At 50.4% G+C, this 24,001-nt stretch overlaps 1 protein-coding gene across 2 annotated transcripts in view; it reads right to left on the reverse strand.

Moving 5' to 3' along the window:
* The window catches only part of GJC2 (gap junction protein gamma 2), a 133,079-nt gene that overhangs the window by 76,013 nt on the left and 33,065 nt on the right, over positions 1 to 24,001 (reverse strand). The window contains exon 1 of one of the 2 annotated variants that reach the window (XM_040352196.1): positions 13,816 to 14,106. The exons of the other annotated variant lie outside the window; for it this stretch is intronic. The gene's annotated coding sequence lies outside the window, so the exon portion shown is untranslated. Of the gene's footprint in view, positions 1 to 13,815; positions 14,107 to 24,001 lie in introns of those variants that run through there. 2 annotated transcript variants of the gene reach the window in all.

Consider the following 24,001-nt stretch of genomic DNA (forward strand, 5'->3'; position numbering starts at 1 on the left):
TAGTCTGGCTCTCCCGTAGGGATTATGTTGTGCGCAATTTGGTTTGCACCGTTTATTATGTTCTTGTGTTTGTTTCTGTTTTGTATAGTCATATTCAATTGTTTTGTAAATATGTTTTATTTATTATGGTTTTATTGGATATAAGTTCTTGTTTGTAAGATTTTTTCAATAAACAAAATTAACCCCTCATAATGGGCACAGCAGGTGTACAGACCCAGGAACTCAGCACAGAGATGATGGGAGCCCCTCATAATGGGCACAGCAGGTGTACAGACCCAGGAACTCAGCACAGAGATGATGGGAACCCCTCATAATGGGCACAGCGGGTGTACAGACCCAGGAACTCAGCACAGAGATGATGGGAGCCCCTCATAATGGGCACAGCAGGTGTACAGACCCGGAACCCAGCACAGGGATGGTGGGAACCCCTCATAATGGGCACAGCGGGTGTACAGACCTAGGAACCCAGCACAGGGATGGTGGGAACCCCTCATAATGGGCACAGCAGGTGTACAGACCCAGGAACTCAGCACAGGGATGGTGGGAACCCCTCATAATAGGCACAGCAGGTGTACAGACCCAGGAACTCAGCACAGGGATGGTGGGAACCCCTCATAATGGGCACAGCAGGTGTACAGACCCGGGAACTCAGCACAGGGATGGTGGGAACCCCTCATAATGGGCATAGCAGGTGTACAGACCCGGGAACTCAGCACAGGGATGGTGGGAACCCCTCATAATGGGCATAGCAGGTGTACAGACCCGGGAACTCAGCACAGGGATGGTGGGAGCCCCTCATAATGGGCATAGCAGGTGTACAGACCCGGGAACTCAGCACAGGGATGGTGGGAACCCCTCATAATGGGCATAGCAGGTGTACAGACCCGGGAACTCAGCACAGGGATGGTGGGAACCCCTCATAATGGGCATAGCAGGTGTACAGACCCGGGAACTCAGCACAGGGACGGTGGGAACCCCTCATAATGGGCATAGCAGGTGTACAGACCCAGGAACTCGGCACAGGGATGGTGGGAACCCCTCATAATGGGCACAGCGGGTGTACAGACCCGGGAACTCAGCACAGGGATGGTGGGAACCCCTCATAATGGGCACAGCGGGTGTACAGACCCAGGAACTCAGCACAGAGATGATGGGAGCCCCTCATAATGGGCACAGCAGGTGTACAGACCCGGAACCCAGCACAGGGATGGTGGGAACCCCTCATAATGGGCACAGCGGGTGTACAGACCTAGGAACCCAGCACAGGGATGGTGGGAACCCCTCATAATGGGCATAGCAGGTGTACAGACCCAGGAACTCGGCACAGGGATGGTGGGAACCCCTCATAATGGGCACAGCGGGTGTAGAGACCCGGGAACTCAGCACAGGGATGGTGGGAACTCCTCATAATGGGCACAGCAGGTGTACAGACCCGGGAACTCAGCACAGGGACGGTGGGAACCCCTCATAATGGGCATAGCAGGTGTACAGACCCAGGAACTCGGCACAGGGATGGTGGGAACCCCTCATAATGGGCACAGCGGGTGTACAGACCCGGGAACTCAGCACAGGGATGGTGGGAACCCCTCATAATGGGCACAGCGGGTGTAGAGACCCGGGAACTCAGCACAGAGATGATGGGAGCCCCTCATAATGGGCACAGCAGGTGTACAGACCCGGAACCCAGCACAGGGATGGTGGGAACCCCTCATAATGGGCACAGCAGGTGTACAGACCCAGGATCTCAGCACAGGGATGGTGGGAACCCCTCATAATGGGCACAGCGGGTGTACAGACCTAGGAACCCAGCACAGGGATGGTGGGAACCCCTCATAATGGGCATAGCAGGTGTACAGACCCAGGAACTCGGCACAGGGATGGTGGGAACCCCTCATAATGGGCATAGCAGGTGTACAGACCCGGGAACTCAGCACAGGGATGGTGAGAACTCCTCATAATGGGCACAGCAGGTGTACAGACCCGGGAACTCAGCACAGGGATGGTGGGAACCCCTCATAATGGGCACAGCAGGAGTACAGACCCGGAACCCAGCACAGGGATGGTGGGAACCCCTCATAATGGGCACAGCGGGTGTACAGACCCAGGAACTCGGCACAGGGATGGTGGGAACCCATCATAATGGGCACAGCGGGTGTACAGACCCGGGAACTCAGCACAGGGATGGTGGGAACTCCTCATAATGGGCACAGCAGGTGTACAGACCCAGGAACTCGGCACAGGGATGGTGGGAACCCTTCATAATGGGCACAGCAGGAGTACAGACCCGGGAACTCGGCACAGGGATGGTGGGAACCTTTTATAAGGTTTCACAATAAACATTTATTTCATGAAATACAATTTTCATCTCTGCTGGAAAATTGGGTAGCAATGGCTCATTTAACCCCCACCCTGGCACAGCGCAACGCCCTGCCAGCTTCATTCACTTTGGCGGTGTATTTTTATACTCAGAATAATCTCTTTATTGGCTCTGAAGGTCAGGAATGGCCGGCGGACTCATGTGATGATCATCAGCTGATGGTGGCGGCCCCGGGGCCTAGCCGGATCTGGAAGTCATATGGTCGGCGCTGAGAGCAGGGACGTACACACCCTGCATGCAGATCACATTGCGTCAATTATAATAATATATATAAATAAAATATATATATATATATATATATATATATATATATATATATATATATATATATATATATATATATATATATATATATATATATATTTTTTATATAATAAATTAAAAATTAAAAGAAAAAAAAATATGTTTTATTATTATTATTAATTTGTTATATATTTATAAAAATGTATATAATGTGATCTGCATGCAAGGGTTGTTTCTGCTCCATTAAGAATTTGTATTTAATACATATATATATATATATACACACACACACACACACTTGTACCAAAAGTATTGGGACGCCTGCCTTTATACGCACATGAACTTTAATGGCATCCCAGTCTTAGTCCGTAGGGTTCAATATTGAGTTGGCCCCGCCCTTTGCAGCTTCAACTCTTCCGGGAAGGCTGTCCACAAGGTTTAGGGGTTGTTTCTATGGGAATGTCAGGTACTGATGTTGAGCGAGAAGACCTGGCTCGCAGTCTCAATCCCAATAGTGTTCTATGGGGTTGATGTCAGGACTCTGTGCAGGCCAGTCAAGTTCCTCCACCCCAAACTTGCTCATCTATGTCTTTATGGACCTTGTTTAGTGCACAGTGCGCAGTCATGTTGGAACAGGAAGGGGCCGTCCCCAAACTGTTCCCACAAAGTTGGGAGCATGAAATTGTCCAAAATGTCTTGGTATGCTGACGCCTTAAGAGGAGTGTAGAGGAGTGAAGAAGGGTGTGGAGGGGTGTAGAAGGGTGTGGAGGGGTGTAGAAGGGTGTAAAGGGGTGCAGCGGGGTTTAGAGGGGTGTAGAGAAGTGTATAGGGGTGAGTGTAGAGAGGCAGGTGTAGAGGGGTGTAGTAGAGGAGTGTAGAGGGGTGTAGACGAATGTAGAGGGGTGAGTGTAGAGGGGTAAGTGGAGTAGAGGAGTGTAGAGGGATGTAGAAGGGTGTACAGGAGTGTAGAGGGGTGTGGAGGGGTGTAGAGGGCTGAAGAGGAGTGTAGAGGAGTGAAGAAGGGTGTGGAGGGGTGTAGAAGGGTGTAAAGGGGTGCAGGGGGGTTTAGAGGGATGTAGAGAAGTGTATAGGGGTGAGTGTAGAGGGGCAAGTGTAGAGAGGTGTAGAGGGGTGTAGTAGAGGAGTGTAGAGGGGTGTAGACGAATGTAGAGGGGTGAGTGTAGAGGGGTAAGTGGAGTAGAGGAGTGTAGAGGGGTGTAGAGGGGTGTGGAGGGGTGTAGAGAAGTGTAGAGGGGTGTAGAGGGATGTAGAAGAGTGTAGAGGAGTGTTTAGGGGTGTAGAAGAGTGTAGAGGAGTGTGGAGGGGTGTAAAGGAGTGTAGAGGGCTGAAGAGGAGGGTAGAGGGGTGTAGAGGGGTGTAGAGGGATGTAGAGGAGTGTAGAGGAGTGTAGAGGGGTGTGGAATGGTGTAGAGGGGTGTAGAAGGGTGAAGAGGGGTGTGGAGGGGTGTTTAAGGGGTGTGGAGGGGTGTTGAGGGGTGTAGAAGGGTGTAGAGGAGTGTGGAGGGGTGTTGAGGGGTGTAGAGGAATGTGGAGGGGTGTGGAGGAGTGTAGAAGAGTGTAGAGAGGTGTAGAGGGGTGTAGAAGGGTGAAGAGGAGTGTGGAGGGGTGTTGAGGGGTGTAGAGGGGTGTTGAGGGGTGTAGAGGAATGTAGAGGGGTGTAGAAGGGTGTAGAAGGGTGTAGAAGGGTGTAGAGGGGTGTAGAGGGGTGTCGAAGAGTGTAGAGGGGTGTAGAGGAGTGTAGAGGGACGTAGAAGGGTGTTGAGGGGCGCAGAATGGTGTAGAGGGGAGTAGAGGGATGTAGAGGGTTGTAAAGAAGTGTGGAGGAGTGTATAAGGGTGTAGAGGAGTGTAGAGGAGAGTAAAGGGACGTAGAAGGGTGTAGTGGAGTGTGAAGGGATGTAGTGGGGTGTAGTAGTGGAGTGTGGAGGGATGTAGTGGGGTGTAGTAGTGGAGTGTGGAGGGATGTAGTGGGGTGTAGTAGTGGAGTGTGGAGGGATGTAGTGGGGTGTAGTAGTGGAGTGTGGAGGGATGTAGTGGGGTGTAGTAGTGGAGTGTGGAGGGATGTAGTGGGGTGTAGTAGTGGAGTGTGGAGAGATGTAGTGGGGTGTAGTAGTGGAGAGATGTAGAAGGGTGTAGTGGGGTGTAGTAGTGGAGTGTGGAGGGATGTAGTGGGGTGTAGTAGTGGAGTGTGGAGGGATGTAGTGGGGTGTAGTAGTGGAGTGTGGAGGGATGTAGTGGGGTGTAGTAGTGGAGTGTGGAGGGATGTAGTGGGGTGTAGTAGTGGAGTGTGGAGAGATGTAGTGGGGTGTAGTAGTGGAGAGATGTAGAAGGGTGTAGTGGGGTGTAGTAGTGGAGTGTGGAGGGATGTAGTGGGGTGTAGTAGTGGAGTGTGGAGGGATGTAGTGGGGTGTAGTAGTGGAGTGTGGAGGGATGTAGTGGGGTGTAGTAGTGGAATGTAGAGGGGTGTAGTAGTGGAGTGTGGAGGGATGTAGTGGGGTGTAGTAGTGGAGTGTGGAGGGATGTAGTGGGGTGTAGTAGTGGAGTGTGGAGGGATGTAGAAGGGTGTAGTAGTGGAGTGTGGAGGGATGTAGAAGGGTGTAGTAGTGGAGTGTGGAGGGATGTAGTGGGGTGTAGTAGTGGAGTGTGGAGGGATGTAGAAGGGTGTAGTAGTGGAGTGTGGAGGGATGTAGAGGGGTGTAGTAGTGGAGTGTGCAGGGATGTAGTGGGGTGTAGTAGTGTAGTAGTGGAGGGATGTAGTAGGGTGTAGTAGGGTGTAGTAGTGGAGTGTGGAGGGATGTAGTGGGGTGTAGTAGTGGAGTGTGGAGGGATGTAGTGGGGTGTAGTAGTGGAGTGTGGAGGGATGTAGTGGGGTGTAGTAGTGGAGTGTGGAGGGATGTAGTGGGGTGTAGTAGTGGAGTGTGGAGGGATGTAGAAGGGTGTAGTAGTGGAGTGTGGAGGGATGTAGAAGGGTGTAGTAGTGGAGTGTGGAGGGATGTAGTGGGGTGTAGTAGTGGAGTGTGGAGGGATGTAGAAGGGTGTAGTAGTGGAGTGTGGAGGGATGTAGAGGGGTGTAGTAGTAGAGTGTGCAGGGATGTAGTGGGGTGTAGTAGTGTAGTAGTGGAGGGATGTAGTAGGGTGTAGTAGGGTGTAGTAGTGGAGTGTGGAGGGATGTAGTGGGGTGTAGTAGTGGAGTGTGGAGGGATGTAGTGGGGTGTAGTAGTGGAGTGTGGAGGGATGTAGTGGGGTGTAGTAGTGGAGTGTGGAGGGATGTAGTGGGGTGTAGTAGTGGAGTGTGGAGGGATGTAGTGGGGTGTAGTAGTGGAGTGTGGAGGGATGTAGAAGGGTGTAGTAGTGGAGTGTGGAGGGATGTAGAAGGGTGTAGTAGTGGAGTGTGGAGGGATGTAGTGGGGTGTAGTAGTGGAGTGTGGAGGGATGTAGAAGGGTGTAGTAGTGGAGTGTGGAGGGATGTAGAGGGGTGTAGTAGTGGAGTGTGCAGGGATGTAGTGGGGTGTAGTAGTGTAGTAGTGGAGGGATGTAGTAGGGTGTAGTAGGGTGTAGTAGTGGAGTGTGGAGGGATGTAGTGGGGTGTAGTAGTGGAGTGTGGAGGGATGTAGAGGGGTGTAGTAGTGGAGTGTGGAGGGGTGTAGAAGGGTGTAGTAGTGGAGTGTGGAGGGATGTAGTGGGGTGTAGTAGTGGAGTGTGGAGGGATGTAGAAGGGTGTAGTAGTGGAGTGTGGAGGGATGTAGAAGGGTGTAGTAGTGGAGTGTGGAGGGATGTAGTGGGGTGTAGTAGTGGAGTGTGGAGGGATGTAGAAGGGTGTAGTAGTGGAGTGTGGAGGGATGTAGAGGGGTGTAGTAGTGGAGTGTGCAGGGATGTAGTGGGGTGTAGTAGTGTAGTAGTGGAGGGATGTAGTAGGGTGTAGTAGGGTGTAGTAGTGGAGTGTGGAGGGATGTAGTGGGGTGTAGTAGTGGAGTGTGGAGGGATGTAGAGGGGTGTAGTAGTGGAGTGTGGAGGGGTGTAGAAGGGTGTAGTAGTGGAGTGTGGAGGAGAGTAGAAGGGTGTAGTAGTGGAGTGTGGAGGGGTGTAGAGGGGTGTAGAAGGGTGTAGTGGGGTGTAGTAGAGGAGTGTGGAGGGATGTAGTGGGGTGTAGTAGTGGAATGTGGAGGGATGTAGTGGGGTGTAGTAGTGGAGAGATGGAGAGCTGAACTGGTTAATGTATATAATAATAATAATAAAGCGTCAGCTCTGAGGTCGGGGGAGGAGATGCCTACACGGTGACTGTAATGTGTTTGGCTCGTGTTGTGGTTACCGGCTCACCGGTTGCCGTCCAGTTTTTTCTGTTTTTTGGACTTTTTCCACCCCTGATGGCAGGCAGGAAGCCCCTCCCTCGGCTGCGCTCTTCACACCGGCGTGCCGCTATTGTCTCTCCCGTCATCCTGACAATGGGTGGGAAGGTATTTTTATATTGGAGGGACGCGACCATTGGATTGAAGACGCGGTGTTGCGGTCAGAGAGCGTTATCAGGACATCTGCCCACTTGTGGATTACAATGGGGAGTCTGCGGGATGCGCCGGCCGCAGGGGCGTCGCGCGGTCAACATGTCTCGTGTCCGCCGCAGTCACATGACTGGATAAAGAAGTACCTGAGAGTTGACTGCAGAAAGATATGATTTTTTTTTTTTTTTAAAGCAAAACTCACACAAAAACTTACATTTAAAAAAATACCCTCAGTAATCACAAAGGATATAAATCCACTTTGTGAGCACCAAATTCCTTTGAAAACCCAGATATTACCTTGTAAAAGTGGCAGTGACATCATCACTGTGCTGTAAATAGCCTGTGCAGAGAGCAGAGCTGTGGGAGGGGCCCAGCAGGCTCCACCCACTACAGGCTGCCTGCAGAAAACTACAGGAAGGGGCGGAGACAAGATCAGCCACCCTGCACAAGGGGAGGGAGCAGAGATGTGGGAGGAGCCCTGCAGACTCCACCCACTACAGGCTGTCTGTAGACAATTACAGGAGGGGGTGGAGACAAGATCAATCATCCTGCACAAGGGGAGGGAGCAGAGCTGTGGGATGAGCCCAGCAGACTCCACCCATTACAGGATTCCCGCATAAAAATACAAGAGGGGGCGGAGACAAGACCAGCCACCCTGCACAAGGGGAGGGAGCAGAGCTGTGGGATGAGCCCAGCAGACTCCACCCATTACAGGATTTCCGCAATACCCATTACAGGATTCCCGCATAAAACTACAAGAGGGGGCGGAGACAAGACCAGCCACCCTGCACAAGGGGAGGGAGCAGAGCTGTGGGATGAGCCCAGCAGACTCCACCCATTACAGGATTCCCGAATAAAAATACAAGAGGGGGCGGAGACAAGACCAGCCACCCTGCACAAGGGGAGGGAGCAGAGCTGTGGGATGAGCCCAGCAGACTCCACCCATTACAGGATTTCCGCAATAATATTAAAAGAGGGGGCGGAGACAAGACCAGCCACCCTGCACAAGGGGAGGGAGCAGAGCTGTGGGATGGGCCCAACAGACTCCACCCATTACAGGATTCCCGCATAAAACTACAAGAGGGGGCGGGGACAAGACCAGCCACCCTGCACAAGGGGAGGGAGCAGAGCTGTGGGATGAGCCCAGCAGACTCCACCCATTACAGGATTCCCGCATAAAACTACAAGAGGGGGCGGAGACAAGACCAGCCACCCTACACAAGGGGAGGGAGCAGAGCTGTGGGATGAGCCCAGCAGACTCCACCCATTACAGGATTCCCGCATAAAACTACAAGAGGGGGCGGAGACAAGACCAGCCACCCTGCACAAGGGGAGGGAGCAGAGCTGTGGGATGAGCCCAGCAGACTCCACCCATTACAGGATTCCCGCATAAAACTACAAGAGGGGGCGGAGACAAGACCAGCCACCCTGCACAAGGGGAGGGAGCAGAGCTGTGGGATGAGCCCAGCAGACTCCACCCATTAGAGGATTCCCGCATAAAAATACAAGAGGGGGCGGAGACAAGACCAGCCACCCTACACAAGGGGAGGGAGCAGAGCTGTGGGATGAGCCCAGCAGACTCCACCCATTAGAGGATTCCCGCATAAAAATACAAGAGGGGGCGGAGACAAGACCAGCCACCCTACACAAGGGGAGGGAGCAGAGCTGTGGGATGGGCCCAACAGACTCCACCCATTACAGGATTCCCGCATAAAACTACAAGAGGGGGCGGAGACAAGACCAGCCACCCTGCACAAGAGATGCACTAAGCAGGCTAGACACTGAGCCATGAGGAGGTAGAAAAGAACAGTCAAGAGACCTGCGTAACAAGGAAATTAGACTTTATAAAGATGGAAAAGGATACAAAAAAGATACTCAAAGCCTTGAATATTCCACTCAGTACTGTTCGATTGTTTAATAAGAAGTGGAAAAATGTGGGGATCTCTTGATACCAAGCCATGGTCAGAGCCTCCGCCTCTTTACCGAGATCGGTGTAGCGGTGTGTCAGTCTGATATGCCGCATTACCGATCGCCGGGATGTGCCCCCCACGGGCGCGCGGCGGGTGTCATATGACGTCCAGTCAGGATAACTGAACCACCGTTATTCTGCTATAGGCCGGGTGGGAAATGGTTAAGATAACATTGACACCCGACCCGCAGCAGATCGCATTGGACGCCGTGCGATTGCTTTGGAGCGCGATTCGTCGCAGGGGAAAACGCAGGGTTTCCCGCATCGCGTCAGTGTGAACCAGGGCTCAATCTATTTTAGTTTCTTTGATCGATTTAATGATCGTATTGATTGTTTGTGGTCACTTTTTAATGTTCACACCAGATCATTGGGATCGGCGCTGTACAGATCGCACGATCGTATATCCTGCCTGATGGGAGGAGACAAAGCCTCAGTCTCCTCTATGGAGTCCCTCGGCCTCATCTGAGTCCAATTTCTTGCAGATTTTTTGTATTTATTCTTTTACTATAAAAGGGAAGAACTGGGAGGAAAAAATCTTCCTGCGAGTCAGAGCTGCGATTTCCAGCGTGTTCTGCGCTGTCCCAGCGGCTCCTCTCTTATAAATGTAAGGCCTGTTCTCCAGACGTTCTCCACTCCACCTCCGGGCTTTTCTCTGACACATTTATTTACAATGTAACAATCCGGATTTCTTCTGCTAGAAAATGACTTGGAACTCCCAAACATTACATATTTTTCTTTTAAAGAAGAGACCCTAGAGAATAAATTGGTGGGTGTTGCAATTTTTTTTTGGGGGGGGGGGGGAATACACTTTTTTGAATCTTAAAAACCCACAATGCATAACCTGATTTTTATTATTTTTGTAAAATATAAAAGATGATGTTACGCCGAGTAAATAGATACCAAACATGTCACGCTTTAAAACTGCGCATGCTCGTGCAACGGCGACAAACGTCGTAGATTTCACTCTCTAAAAGCCATTACAGGTTACAACTTTATATTTACAGAGGAGGTCGCGGACTCTGATGAGAAACCTGATGTGAGGGGGCTCTGATGGGGACCCTGATTTAAAGGGGGTTCTGATAGGGACCCTGATGTGAGGGGGACTCTGATGGGGACCCTAAATTTAAAGGATGCTCTGATGGGGACCCTGATTTAAAGGGGGCTCTGATAGGGACCCTGATGTGAGGGGGACTCTGATGGGGACCCTGATGTGAGGGCGGACTCTGATGGGGACCCTGATGTAAGGGGGGAATCTTAAGGGGACTCTGTTGTAAAGGAGGACTCTAATGGGATCCCTGGTGTAAGGGGGACTCTGATGGGGACCCTGGTGTAAGGAGGACTCTGATGGGGACCCTGGTGTAAGGAGGACTCTGATGTGGACCCTGATGTAAGCTGGGAATCTGAAGGGGACACTGTTGTAAAGAGGGACTCTAATAGGGACCCTAATGTAAGGGGGACTCTAATGGGGACCCTGATATAAGGGGGACTCTAATAGGGACCCTAATGTAAGGGGGGCTTTGATGGGGACACTTATGTAAGGGGGAATCTGAAGGGGATCCTGATGTAAGGGGGACTCTAATGGGGACCCTGGTGTAAGGGGGACTCTAATGGGGACCCTGGTGTAAGGGGGACTCTAATGGGGACCCTGGTGTAAGGGGGGACTCTGATGGGGACCCTGGTGTAAGGGGGACTCTGATGGGGACCCTGGTGTAAGGGGGACTCTGATGGGGACCCTAAATTTAAAGAAGGCTCTGATGGGGACCCTAAATTTAAAGGAGGCTCTAATGGGGACCCTGATGTAAGGGGGACTCTGATGGGGACCCTGGTGTAAGGGGGACTCTGATGGGGACCCTGATGTAAGGGGGACTCTGATGGGGACCCTGATGTAAGGGGGAATCTGATGGGGACCCTGATGTAAGGGGAACTCTGATGGGGACCCTGATGTAAGGGGGACTCTGATGGGGACCCTGGTGTAAGGGGGAATCTGATGGGGACCCTGATGTAAGGGGGACTCTGATGTAAGGGGGACTCTGATGTAAAGGTTAAAGATGTTTATTGGAAGTTGTGTGATGTGGTGAGTTTCGGATTTATCGGAGAGCGGAGAGTTCTCGGATCTCACATGTGGGGGGAGGGGGGGTTGGGGGGGGTTAGTGATGCTTTGAATAAATTTCCCCCCAAATTCCTCCTTTTCTTGTAGCTTAAAGCGGAACTCCACCTAAAAGGGGAATCTCCCCTTGTCTGCCTCCTCCTCCTCCCCCCCTCTCTCCGCTGCCACATTTGCCACCTTTTGGTGGAGGGGTACCTAGTTTTGACAAGTACCCGCTCCCACTTCCGACTCAGTTCAGCTGCCGCCCCCCTCCTTCCCCCGCAGCCGGCCCATTCACAAAGTGCAGCGCGTTTCACGCACATGTGCAGTAGGAAACGACTGTGAAGCCACAAGTGAAAATTAAAGACCTAAAAAGAAGAAAACCAATGCAGCCGCCACATCTACATGCAATATATTCTATTTTTGATTAATACCACTTTAGGTAAAGGAGGGGGGGGGGGGGGGGCAGAAAGAAAAAACATAAATCACTTCCACTATATAAAAAAAAAAGGATTACGTAATTTAACTAATAACGGAAACAAAGCTTCACAAACCTTTAAAGGAATACAAAAGAGTTTTTATATACAGTAAAACCTTGGTTTGAGAGTAACTTGGTTTGAGAGCGTTTTGCAAGACAAGCAAAAATGTTTTAATAAGTTTTGCCTTGATATACAAGCGATGTCTTGATATAAGAGTAGCGTCATGTCACAACTGAGTATAAAAGAGAAGAGAGGCGCCTCTAAGTGTAGCAATATGGTTACATTTAATGAAGGTACAACATTTACCAACCTATTAGAGGCGCCTCTCTTCTCTTTTATACTCTGTAAAAAAATGCTTTGATATACAAGCGCTTTGGATTACAAGCGTGTTACTGGAACGCATTATGCTCACAATCCACGGTTTTACTGTATTCCGATGGGGAACCTGATGTAAGGGAGGAATCTAAAGGGCACTCTGTTGTAAAGAGGGACTCTAATGGAACCCTTATGTAAGGGGGACTCTAATGGGGACCCTGATTTAAGGGGGGCTTTAATGGGGACACATATGTAATGGGGAATCTGAAGGGGACCCTGATGTAAGGGGGACTTTAATGGGGACCCTGGTGTAAGGGGGACTCTGATGGGGACCCTGGTGTAAGGGGAACTCTGATGGGGACCCTGATGTAAGGAGGACTCTGATAGGGACCCTGGTGTAAGGGGGACTCTGATGGGGACCCTAATGTAAGGAGGACTCTGATAGGGACCCTGGTGTAAGGAGGACTCTGATGGGGACCCTGATGTAAGGAGGACTCTGATGGGGACCCTGGTGTAAGGAGGACTCTGATGGGGACCCTGATGTAAGGGGGACTCTGATGGGGACCCTAATGTAAGGAGGACTCTGATGGGGACCCTGGTGTAAGGGGGACTCTGATGGGGACCCTGGTGTAAGGGGGACTCTGATGGGTCCCTGATGTAAGGAGGACTCTGATGGGGACCCCGGTGTAAGGGGGACTCTGATGGGGACCCTGGTGTAAGGGGGACTCTGATGGGGACCCTGATATAAGGGGGACTCTGATGGGCACCCTGATGTAAAGGGAACTCTGATGGGGACCCTGGTGTAAGGAGGACTCTGATGGGGACCCTGATGTAAGGAGGACTCTGATGGGGACCCTGATGTAAGGGGGACTCTGATGGGGACCCTGATGTAAGGAGGACTCTGATGTGGACCCTGATATAAGGGGGACTCTGATGGGGACCCTGATGTAAGGGGGACTCTGATGGGGACCCTGATGTAAGGGGGACTCTGATTGGGACCCTGATGTAAGGGGGACTCTGATGGGCACCCTGGTGTAAGGGGGACTCTGATGGGGACCCTGATGTAAGGAGGACTCTGATGGGGACCCTGATGTAAGGAGGACTCTGATGGGGACCCTGATGTAAGGAGGACTCTGATGGGGACCCTGATGTAAGGAGGACTCTGATGGGGACCCTGGAACGCATTATGCTTGCAATCCAAGGTTTTACTGTACTCCACAATGGCCGGCTCAGAGACTGTTGGGGGGGGGGGGGGGGAGACTACAAGCCCCAGCGTGCTGTCCTGTGCCGTTGCACCGGCGGCCAATCAGCTTCCAGCTTTCTTTGTCAAAGCTTCATTGAAAAAGCCGAAGTCAGAAGCCGATTGGCCGCCGTGCACATCTGCTCCGGATTTTCCGAAAATCTCGCTTCCATTCCGGTCCCTTCGCCGCCTTCTCTTTAGCTTTAGCCGCCTGTAGGATCTCCGAGGGGTTGAGCAACGCAATGTGTTTCTCATCAAGAAGCAGAATCAAAGCGGCTCGGGATCCGGCTAACGTGAGGCCAATACTGGGGGGGGGGGGGGGGGGGGGGTTGGGGATGAGCTATTTTTAAAACACTTTGAAAAGAAAAAGTTGAATTTACAGCCGGAGGAAAGGAAGGATCCCGTCCCCCGGAGAAGCTGAAGGCCAACCAATGATTTCCATGGTAAGTTCCTTACGGTGACTTTTGGTGAGTCTCTTCTGGAAGACCCGACCTTTTCTCACGTATTTTTTTGGGAGAAAATGACGTAGAACCCCCAAGATTATTTTACCGGGGGGGGGGGGGAGAATAAATGGTCAAGGTGGTACCTACTCAGAAAAATCCAGCCATGGCTCTTGGATGGGCCACCCGGCCGCCTTCTTCCTCCAGATGCATGAAGAGCTCAGCCCTGACGAGTCCGGACGGCAGACGTTCTCCGAACAATCATCTTCCTCTCGAGTTTCCTCCGGGACTGACGGGTTATTTTTTGTGTGTGAAGGAAGTTTGGTCTTCTTCGGGTTTCTCTTCGAGGATACGGGAAGTTTGAGTCACGGACCCTCCCCTGTGCTGAATCAGACTTTTCTTCTGACCCGTCTTCTTCAAAAGGAGGATTAGCCCTCTTCTGCGTTGGGCTGCGACTCATTACGGATTTCTAGACATGGGGAGGGAGGGAAGGGGGGGGGCCGGGGAGTGAAAAAAAAAACTAAAACGTTTAGCAAAGCTAAAAAAACGAGTGTAAACCGGAGCCAGATTTCTCCGGGACCTTCTTGGCATGAGGTGGCACAGGAAGAGATGCCACGTTTCAACAAACGTTATTCAGTTTTTTTTTGAAATGTAGGATTTTTTTTTTTTTGTTGGTGCGTTTCTTCTTGAAGACCAGGACTATTCTGACTTGTAACCAGTGGCGGGTTTTGCGCAAATTTTTTTTTGGGGGGCGCAAAATCGCAAACAAACTGAAAAAACAAAAACATTAATTACAGCCTCACTGTGCCCATCAAACACAGCTACTGTGCCCATCAATTGCCGCCACTGTGCCCATCAAACGCAACCACTGTGCCCATCAATTGCCGCCACTGTGCCAAACGCAACCACTGTGCCCATCAATTGACGCCATTTTGCCCCATCAAATGCCGCCAGTTTGCCCCATCAAATGCCGCAAGTTTGCCCCATCAAATGCCGCCAGTTTGCCCCATCAAATCCCGCCAGTTTGCCCCAAATGCCGCCAGTTTTCCCCATCAATAGCAGCCAGTTTGCCCCATCAATAGCTGCCAGTTTGCCCCATCAAATGCCGCCAGTTTGCCCCATCAAATGCCGCCAGTTTGCCCCATCAAATGCCGCCAGTTTTCCCCAAATGCCGCCAGTTTTCCCCATCAATAGCCGCCAGTTTGCCCCATCAAATGCCACCAGTTTGCCCCATCAAATGATGGTAGTTTGCCTCATCAAATGCTGCCAGTTTGCCCCATCAAATGCCACCAGTTTGCCCCATCAAATGCAGCCAGTTAGCCCAATCAATAGCCGCCACTTTGCCCAATCAATAGCCGCCAGTTTGCCACCTCAAAGGATGCCAGTTTGCCCAATCAATAGCCGCCAGTTTGTCCCATCAAATGGCGCCAGTTTGCCCCATCAAATGCCGCCAGTTTGCCCCATCAAATGCCACCAGTTTGCCCCATCAAATGCCACCAGTTTCCCCCAAATGCCGCCAGTTTTGCCCATCAATAGCTGCCAGTTTGCCCCATCAATAGCCGCCAGTTTGCCCTATCAATAGCCGCCAGTTTGCCCTATCAATAGCCGCCAGTTTGCCCCATCAATAGCCGCCAGTTTGCCCCATCATATGCCGCCAGTTTGCCCCAAATGCCGCCAGTTTGCCCCAAATGCCGCCAGTTTTCCCCATCAATAGCTGCCAGTTTGCCCCATCAAATGCCGCCAGTTTGCCCCATCAAATGCCACCAGTTTGCCCCATAAAATAATGCCAGTTTGCCTTATCAAATGCCGCCACTTTGTTCAGTTGGGCACCATGGACAATGCAAATGTAGCACTACCCCTGAAGGAGCTGCTGGTTTAGATTTGGCGAAATGCACATTACCTCTAAGTTCGTTGTCCAGGGAAGAAAGTTTGTAGTAATTGGAATGTCCACACAAGATGTAAAACCTTCAGCTGTAGGCTTTATTTTCACTGCATAAAACTTGGGAGGGAAGTAGAGAGTATAGAGAGAAGGGGAAGGTTCAGGTACGCGGCACAGAATGCACAACAGTGTTCAAGGCTCCAATATTCGCCACTCACTCCTGAGTGGGTATTGCTCACCTGGATAGACCCCTCTCACATGGCCTAGAAGCCGGAGTGACGCACGGACACAGATGCAGAAAACAGTCTCTGCCACAGACCGTCTGAGAACACAGAATGGACGGTCAGGGATTGGGAATCCTCTGCCACAGGATTTTAGAGTCCCGAACTTCCTGACTTACAGGCCAAAGGGCCTTTAACCCCTTCCCGACCGCCGCATGTACATTTACGTCGGCAGAAAGGCACGGACAGGCACATTGGCGTACCTGTACGTGCCTGCCTAGACGTGGGTCGGGGGTCCGATCGGGACCCCCCCGGTACATGCGGCGGTTCCCGTGGCTTTGGGAGCGATCCGGGACGACGGCGCAGCTATTCGTTTCTAGCCGCTCCGTCGCGATCGCTCCCCGGAGCTGAAGAACGGGGAGAGCCGTATGTAAACACAGCTTCCCCGTGCTTCACTGTGGCGGCTGCATCGATCATGTGATCCCTTTTATAGGGGAGACTCGATCGATGACGTCACACCTACAGCCACACCCCCCTACAGTTGTAAACACTCACTAGGTGAACCCCAACTCCTACAGCGCCCCCTGTGGTTAACTCCCAAACTGCAACTGTCATTTTCACAATAAAGAATGCAATTGAAATGCATTTTTTGCTGTGAAAATGACAGTGGTCCCAAAAATGTGTCAAAATTGTCCGAAGTGTCCGCCATAATGTCGCAGTCACGAAAAAAAAACCGCTGATCGCCGCCATTAGTAGTAAAAAAAAAAAAATTATAAAAATGTAGGGCTGTGACTGATTACAATTTTTGTGTTTTTTTTTTTAATCGATTAATCGACTAATTTCGATTAATTAACGCACATACAGATACAACTACTTTTAGCTGATCTCCTTGCATTGCAACTCTGCATTAGCCACTGGTAAATGTGGTGGGGGCAGTATGGGGGCAGATGTGTATATTCTTGCAGTATGGGGGCAGATGTGTATATTACAGCATCTGCCCCCATGCTTTAATATACACATCTGCCCCCATGCTGTAATATACACATCTGCCCCCATGCTTTAATATACACATCTATCCCCATACTCCAGGAATATATACATCTGCCCCATAATGTTACCACACACAGATGGTTGTCCTTTCTTACCTGACTATCAGGCAGGCAGACCCATCTGCAGAGTAGCTGATGGACACACGTGCGCAAGGGAAAAAGATACAAGCAGGCGGGCAGGTGATGATGACGTCAGCGCGCCGCTACTCGGCTGCCGCCGGGTGGACCAAGATGGCCACGGCTCCGGAGCTAGGCTGAAGCCGCGGCCTTTCCTATGGGCGAGACCGCGGAGCTCACTCCGCGGATCGTCCTCGATCAAAATAATTTTAATCGACCAAAGAAATAAACGATTAATCGACCAATTAATCGTTAATTTCCGCAGCCCTATAAAAATGCAATAAAACTATCCCCTATTTTGTAAACGCTATAAATTTTGCGCAAACCAATCGATAAACGCTTATTGCGATTTTTTTTACCAAAAATAGGTAGAAGAATACGTATCGGCCTAAACTGAGGAAAAACATTTTTTTTAGATATGTTTTTGGGGGATATTTATTACAGCAAAAAGGAAAAAATATTGAATTTTTTTCAAAATTGTCGCTCTATTTTTGTTTATAGCGCAAAAAATAAAAACCGCAGAGGTGATCAAATACCACCAAAAGAAAGCTCTATTTGTGGGGGAAAAAAGGACGCCAATTTTGTTTGGGAGCCACGTCGCACGACCGCGCAATTGTCTGTTAAAGCGACGCAGTGCCGAATTGTAAAAACCCCTTGGGTCATTTAGCAGCATATTGGTCCGGTCCTTAAGTGGTTAAGCCAATCCGGCGGACTGTAAGGTGTTGTAGGTTACGGTGCATTCTTCAATAAGTTGCCAGGCCTCTCCCAAAGTACCAGCCTTCTGCTCCGTCCTTTCCTGGACAGGTCCTCCTCTGGCTTCCTTCCTTCATTGAGTGGCTTCTTCCCACAGGACAAACAGCACAGGATCACCTCAGGAGCGTAGGCCCGAGCCAGGATAACTGGGCCTACTCAAACACAACCTCAGACCAATGTGGTCCCGATAATGAAATCACACACCCACCTTGCCCCAGGAGGCGAATCACCCCGAAAAACGACGTCTGCCCCTTGGGCAGACGTCGTTTTTCGGGGTGATTCGCCTCCTGGGGCAAGGTGGGTGTGTGTGATTTCAGTATCAGGACCACGTTGGTCTGAGGCTGTGTTCTTGCCAAGTAGGCCCAGTTATCCTGGCTGGGGCCTACGCTCCTGAGGTGATCCTGTGCTGTTTGGGGTTTACATCCACTTTAAGCATCCCCTCCCAGCATGCACAGCGGGGGCCACCACTCCCACTGTACTGCTGCCGAGGAGGGAAACCCAATACACCAATGGTACAGCTGCGTTCCAACGAGGCCCCGAAGTGGTAACGCCACCCACAGGCAACAAGGGAAAATACTACCAGGCAGTACCACAGCCAGAACAGAGTCAAATTTGTACCGTATTTATCGGCGTATACCGCGCACTTTTTTGCCCTGAAAATCAGGGCAAAATCGTGGGTGCGCGGTATACACTGATACCCGCTTTCCCGCACCGAGTTTTGAATACTGCGCCGACATATACCAAGCGCAGTACACTCAGGTATAGTCGGCCAGTCTCGGCTCCTTCCGCACTCACGTCCTGGACGTACAGGACGTGAGCGCGAGTGTTGCCGAGCCTGCCCGACGATACACGAGTGTACTGCGCTCGGTATATGTCGGCGCAGTATTCAAAACTCGGCGCGGGAAACGAGCGGGGAGGACGCGAGGACGCCGCAGACTGGACCGGACCCGAAGAAGAGGACACCCGAAGCCCGCAGACAGACCCCGGACCCGACGAAGAGGACACCCGAAGCCGCAGAAGGACGCCGGACCCGACGAAGAGGACACCCGAAGCCGCAGACGGACGCCGGACCCGATGAGGCCGACGATGGACGCCGCGCAAGACACCAAAACTGTAAGTACAAAAAAAAACTTTTTTTCCACAGGATTGGGGGCCACTTTAGGGGTGCGCGGTATACGCGGGAGCGCGTTATACCGCGATAAATACGGTATATAATTCAACAGGTCTGGGCCCAACGATCGGCCCAGACACCCCATAAATTTGAAATAGCGCCCCCCATCTTTGGGAGCAGGGCACTACACAAGCAAATTAATCTTTCACTGAAACAGTTGAGATATTTCGCTGTCTGTGGCCAGAACCGATGAGAATCTCAGACAGGGCCAATCCTAGGGTCACAGGCGCCTGGGTGCAGAAATATTTCTGGCGCCCCCCACATGGGCGTGGTCATTTTACTAACTCCTCCCCTTTTCAAATGTTTCTATGGCAATGACTCAACCACAGAGATGCTCCCCCATGAAGTCTTCATTACCCTGGGATCCTTACATGATCTCTTAACAATAAACAAAATGCAGGAAGAGAACTTTATTGGGACCTGGAGGGGGGGAATCTCTGATGGACACAGAGAGGGCTTCTGTTAGAAAGAGCCCCCAGACATACTACAGACATGATACAAGAGATGGTCAGAGACTGCAGACATAGTATAGGAGATGGTCAGAGACTGCAGACACAGAACAGGAGATGGTCAGAGACTGCAGACATAGTACAGGAGATGATCAGAGACTGCAGACATACTACAGGAGATGATCAGAGACTGCAGACACAGAACAGGAGATGGTCAGAGACTGCAGACATAGTACAGGAGATGATCAGAGACTGCAGACACAGTACAGGAGATGGTCAGAGATAGTAGAGGAGATGGTCAGAGATTGCAGACATAGTACAGGAGATGGTCAGAGACTGCAGACATAGTACAGGAGATGGTCAGAGACTGCAGACACAGTACAGGAGATGGTCAGAGACTGCAGACATAGTACAGGAGATGGTCAGAGACTGCAGACATAGTACAGGAGATGGTCAGAGACTGCAGAGATAGTACAGGAGATGGTCAGAGACTGCTGACACAGTACAGGAGATGGTCAGAGACTGCAGAGATAGTACAGGAGATGGTCAGAGACTGCAGACATAGTACAGGAGATGGTCAGAGACTGCAGACACAGTACAGGAGATGGTCAGAGACTGCAGACATAGTACAGGAGATGGTCAGAGACTGCAGACATAGTACAGGAGATGGTCAGAGACTGCAGAGATAGTACAGGAGATGGTCAGAGACTGCTGACACAGTACAGGAGATGGTCAGAGACTGCAGAGATAGTACAGGAGATGGTCAGAGACTGCAGACATAGTACAGGAGATGGTCAAAGACTGCAGAGACAGTACAGGAGATGATCAGAGACTGCAGACACAGTACAGGAGATGGTCAGAGACTGCAGACACAGTACAGGAGATGGTCAGAGACTGCAGACATAGTACAGGAGATGGTCAGAGACTGCAGACACAGTACAGGAGATGGTCAGGGACTGCAGAGATAGTACAGGAGATGGTCAGAGACACATCAGTTCTGGACGGACACACATCTATGCTCAGAACACTAGTTCTGGACGGACACAAACAAGAAGAGAAGGAGGGAGGGGAAAACTGGCTTTAAATCTAATCCAGGAAGATTTTGCGCCGTAAGTTACGGCGGCGTAGTGTATTTCTGGCGGCGGAATTCAAATCGGCGATTAGGGGGCCGTGATTCATTTAAATGAAGCGCGTCCCTGCGCCGAATGAACTGCGCATGCTCCGTTTCAAAATTTCCCGCTGTGCTTTGCACGAAATGACGTCGCAACGACGTCATTTTTTTTAACTTAGACGTGAATTACGTCCATCCCTATTAACGGACGACTTACGCAAAAAAAAAAAATCAAATTTCGACGCGGGAACGACGGACATACTTTAACATGGCAAGTCTATCTATACGCCACAAAATAGCAGCTTTTAGGCTGCATTCACACCTTGGCGTATTTACGCCCGATGCCCGACGCTCGTGCCGCTGGAGGGGCGATTTTACATTGTTGTCTGGATAGGCGCAGCGTATCAGAGATGCGCTAGGCCGCCGTATCTTACCTGGCTTTAAATCTAATCCAGGAAGATTTTGCGCCGTAAGTTACGGCGGCGTAGTGTATTTCTGGCGGCGGAATTCAAATCGGCGATTAGGGGGCCGTGATTCATTTAAATGAAGCGCGTCCCTGCGCCGAATGAACTGCGCATGCTCCGTTTCAAAATTTCCCGCTGTGCTTTGCACGAAATGACGTCGCAACGACGTCATTTTTTTTAACTTAGACGTGAATTACGTCCATCCCTATTAACGGACGACTTACGCAAAAAAAAAAAAATCAAATTTCGACGCGGGAACGACGACATACTTTAACATGGCAAGTCTATCTATACGCCACAAAATAGCAGCTTTTAGGCTGCATTCACACCTTGGCGTATTTACGCCCGATGCCCGACGCTCGTGCCGCTGGAGGGGCGATTTTACATTGTTGTCTATGAGATGGTTCACATCTCACGCCGAACGCCGAAACGCCGTACGCCTGCCGCCTGAAAACAAGTCCCGGACCCTTTTTTCAGGCCGCTTTCGGCGTTCGGCATAGACAACAATGTGTTGTAAAAAAAAAAAAAGGTTAAAACGACCCGTTTTGTCGCGGCAAATCGCGGTACAATACGCCGCAATTTGTAGCGGCAAAATACGCCGCGTTATAGTGTGAATGCAGCCTAACTATACGCCGGAAAAAGCCGACTACAGACGACGTAAGAGAATGCGACGACCGCGCGTACGTTCGTGGATCGTCGGAAAAAGCTAATTTGCATACCCGACGCGGAAAACGACGCAAACTCCACCCAGCGGACGCGGAAGTATTGCATCTACGATCCGAAGGCGTACGAAGCCGTACGCCTGTCGGATCGAACCCAGAAGCCGTCGTATCTTGGTTTGAGGATTCAAACTAAAGATACGACGCGGGAAATTTGAAAGTACGCCGGCGTATCAGTAGATACGCCGGCGTACTCGCTTTGTGGATCTACCCCACAGCTTCTACAGACAGAAGTATTGTCTGCCGGTTACCAGCACTCTGCTTCTGCAGGAGCTCTTCATTATCCTCATTGCCCATATCCCCGGGAGCTGCATAACCTAAACACAGCGCAGAGCCTAAATATAGTGCGCAATAACAGGAACCCAGCAGCCTTCCGATATGTCCCCATCTCTTTGTTCACAAAGGAATGAGGCAAAGGTGTGTGAAAAAGTTGACGTTCAAAGAACTTCAGCGCAGAGGAAAGGGAAGGCAGCTGGGTTGGCCAAGGGCACGTGGACCTCCTCTGACCACCCTCAGCCTTGAATTCCCAGGGCTTCCAAGATTGACAAGTTTTATGGTTTTTTTTTTGGTATGGTGAGCAAAATATTTCAACACAAAGGTATGAGATACGACGGCGTATCTCCAGATACGCCGTTGTATCTCTGAGTGTGCGGCGTCGTATCTTTGCGCCTGATTCTTAGAATCAGTTACGCATAGATTTGACTAAGATCCGACCGGCGTAAGTCTCTTACGCCGTCGTATCTTAGTTGCAATTTTACGCTGGCGCTTCCGTATATTTACGCGAGGAATATGCAAATTAGGTAGATACGCCGATTCAGAAACGTACGTCCGCCCGGCGCATTTTTTTACGTTGTTTACGTTAGGCTTTTTCCAGCGTAAAAGTTACCCCTGCTATATGAGGCATATCCTATGTTAAGTATGGATGTCGTTCCTGCGTCGAATTTTGAAAATTTTACGCCGTTTGCGTAAGTCGTCCGTGAATGGGGCTGTGCGTAATTTACGTTCACGTCGAAAGCATTGGCTTTTTGCGGGTTAATTTGGAGCATGCGCACTGGGTTACTTTCACGGACGCCGCATGCGCCGTTAGTCAAAAACGTAATTTACGTGGGGTCATGTTTTATTTGCATAAAACACGCCCACCTCTTCACAATTTGAATTAGGCGCGCTTACGCCGGCAGATTTACGCTACGCCGCCGCAACTTAGGGCGCAGGTTCTTGGTGAATACAGAACCTGCCTCACTAAGTTATGGCGGGGTAGCGTATCTGAGATACGCTACGCCCGCAGAAAAATAAGCCATTCTACCTGAATCTACCCCAAATTCTTTATCACATATGAGGCCCCTGAACATGTGCACAATGGCCAGTAGCTAAAGCAGGATATTTGTTTGACTTTTCATCAGCTATGAACGTCTATAACAAACTTTTTTTTTTAGGATAATAACCGGGGGGTGAACCACCACACCCTCAAATGCTAAATATACTAATTGCCAAGTAAAACCGGCTGAAATTTAACTGGTTGCCGACCAGCCGCCGCAGTTTTATGGCGGCAGGTCGGCTCTCCTGCGCGAGAGCCCGTAGCTCTACGTCGTACACACAGCTCCCGGTCCTGTCAGGGTGAGAAATGCCTGACTGTCTGTTCATACAATGTATGAACAGCGATCAGTCATTTCCCCTAGTCAGTCCACTCCTCCCCCCTACAGTTAGAACACACCCAGGGAACATACTTGACCCCTTTTCCGCCCCCCTAGTGTTAACCCCTTCACTGCCAGTGGCATCATTTTTATAGTAATCAATGCATTTTTATAGCACTGATCGCTATAAAAATGCCAATGGTCCCAAAAAATTTTCAAAAGTGTCCGCCATAATGTCGCAGTACCGAAAAAAAAAAACGCTGATCGCCGCCATTACTAGTAAAAAAAAAATATTAATAAAAATGCCATAAAACTACCCCCTATTTTGTAAGCGCTATAACTTTTTCGCAAACCAAATAAACGCTTATTGCAATTTTTTTACAAACAATGTGTAGAAGAATACGTATCGGCCTAAACTGAGGGAAAAAATATTTTTTTTATATATGTTTTTGGGGGATATTTATTATAGCAAAAAGTAAAAAATATTCATTTTTTTCAAAATTGTCGTTCTATTTTTGTTTATAGCGCAAAAAATAAAAAACGCAGAGGTGATCAAATACCACCAAAAGAAAGCTCTATTTGTGGGAAAAAAAGGACGTCAATTTTGTTTGGGAGCCACGTCGCACGACCGCGCAATTGTCAGTTAAAGCGACGCAGTGCCGAATCGCAAAAAGTGCTCTGGTTTTTGACCAGCAATGTGGTCCGGGGGTTAAGTGGTTAAAGAAAAAAAAAACAGGACTTTACCCTTGGTTCATGCCTATGCATTTTTTGA

This window comes from Rana temporaria, chromosome 5 (assembly GCF_905171775.1).
Source record: "Rana temporaria chromosome 5, aRanTem1.1, whole genome shotgun sequence".
Classification (NCBI taxonomy): domain Eukaryota; kingdom Metazoa; phylum Chordata; class Amphibia; order Anura; family Ranidae; genus Rana; species Rana temporaria.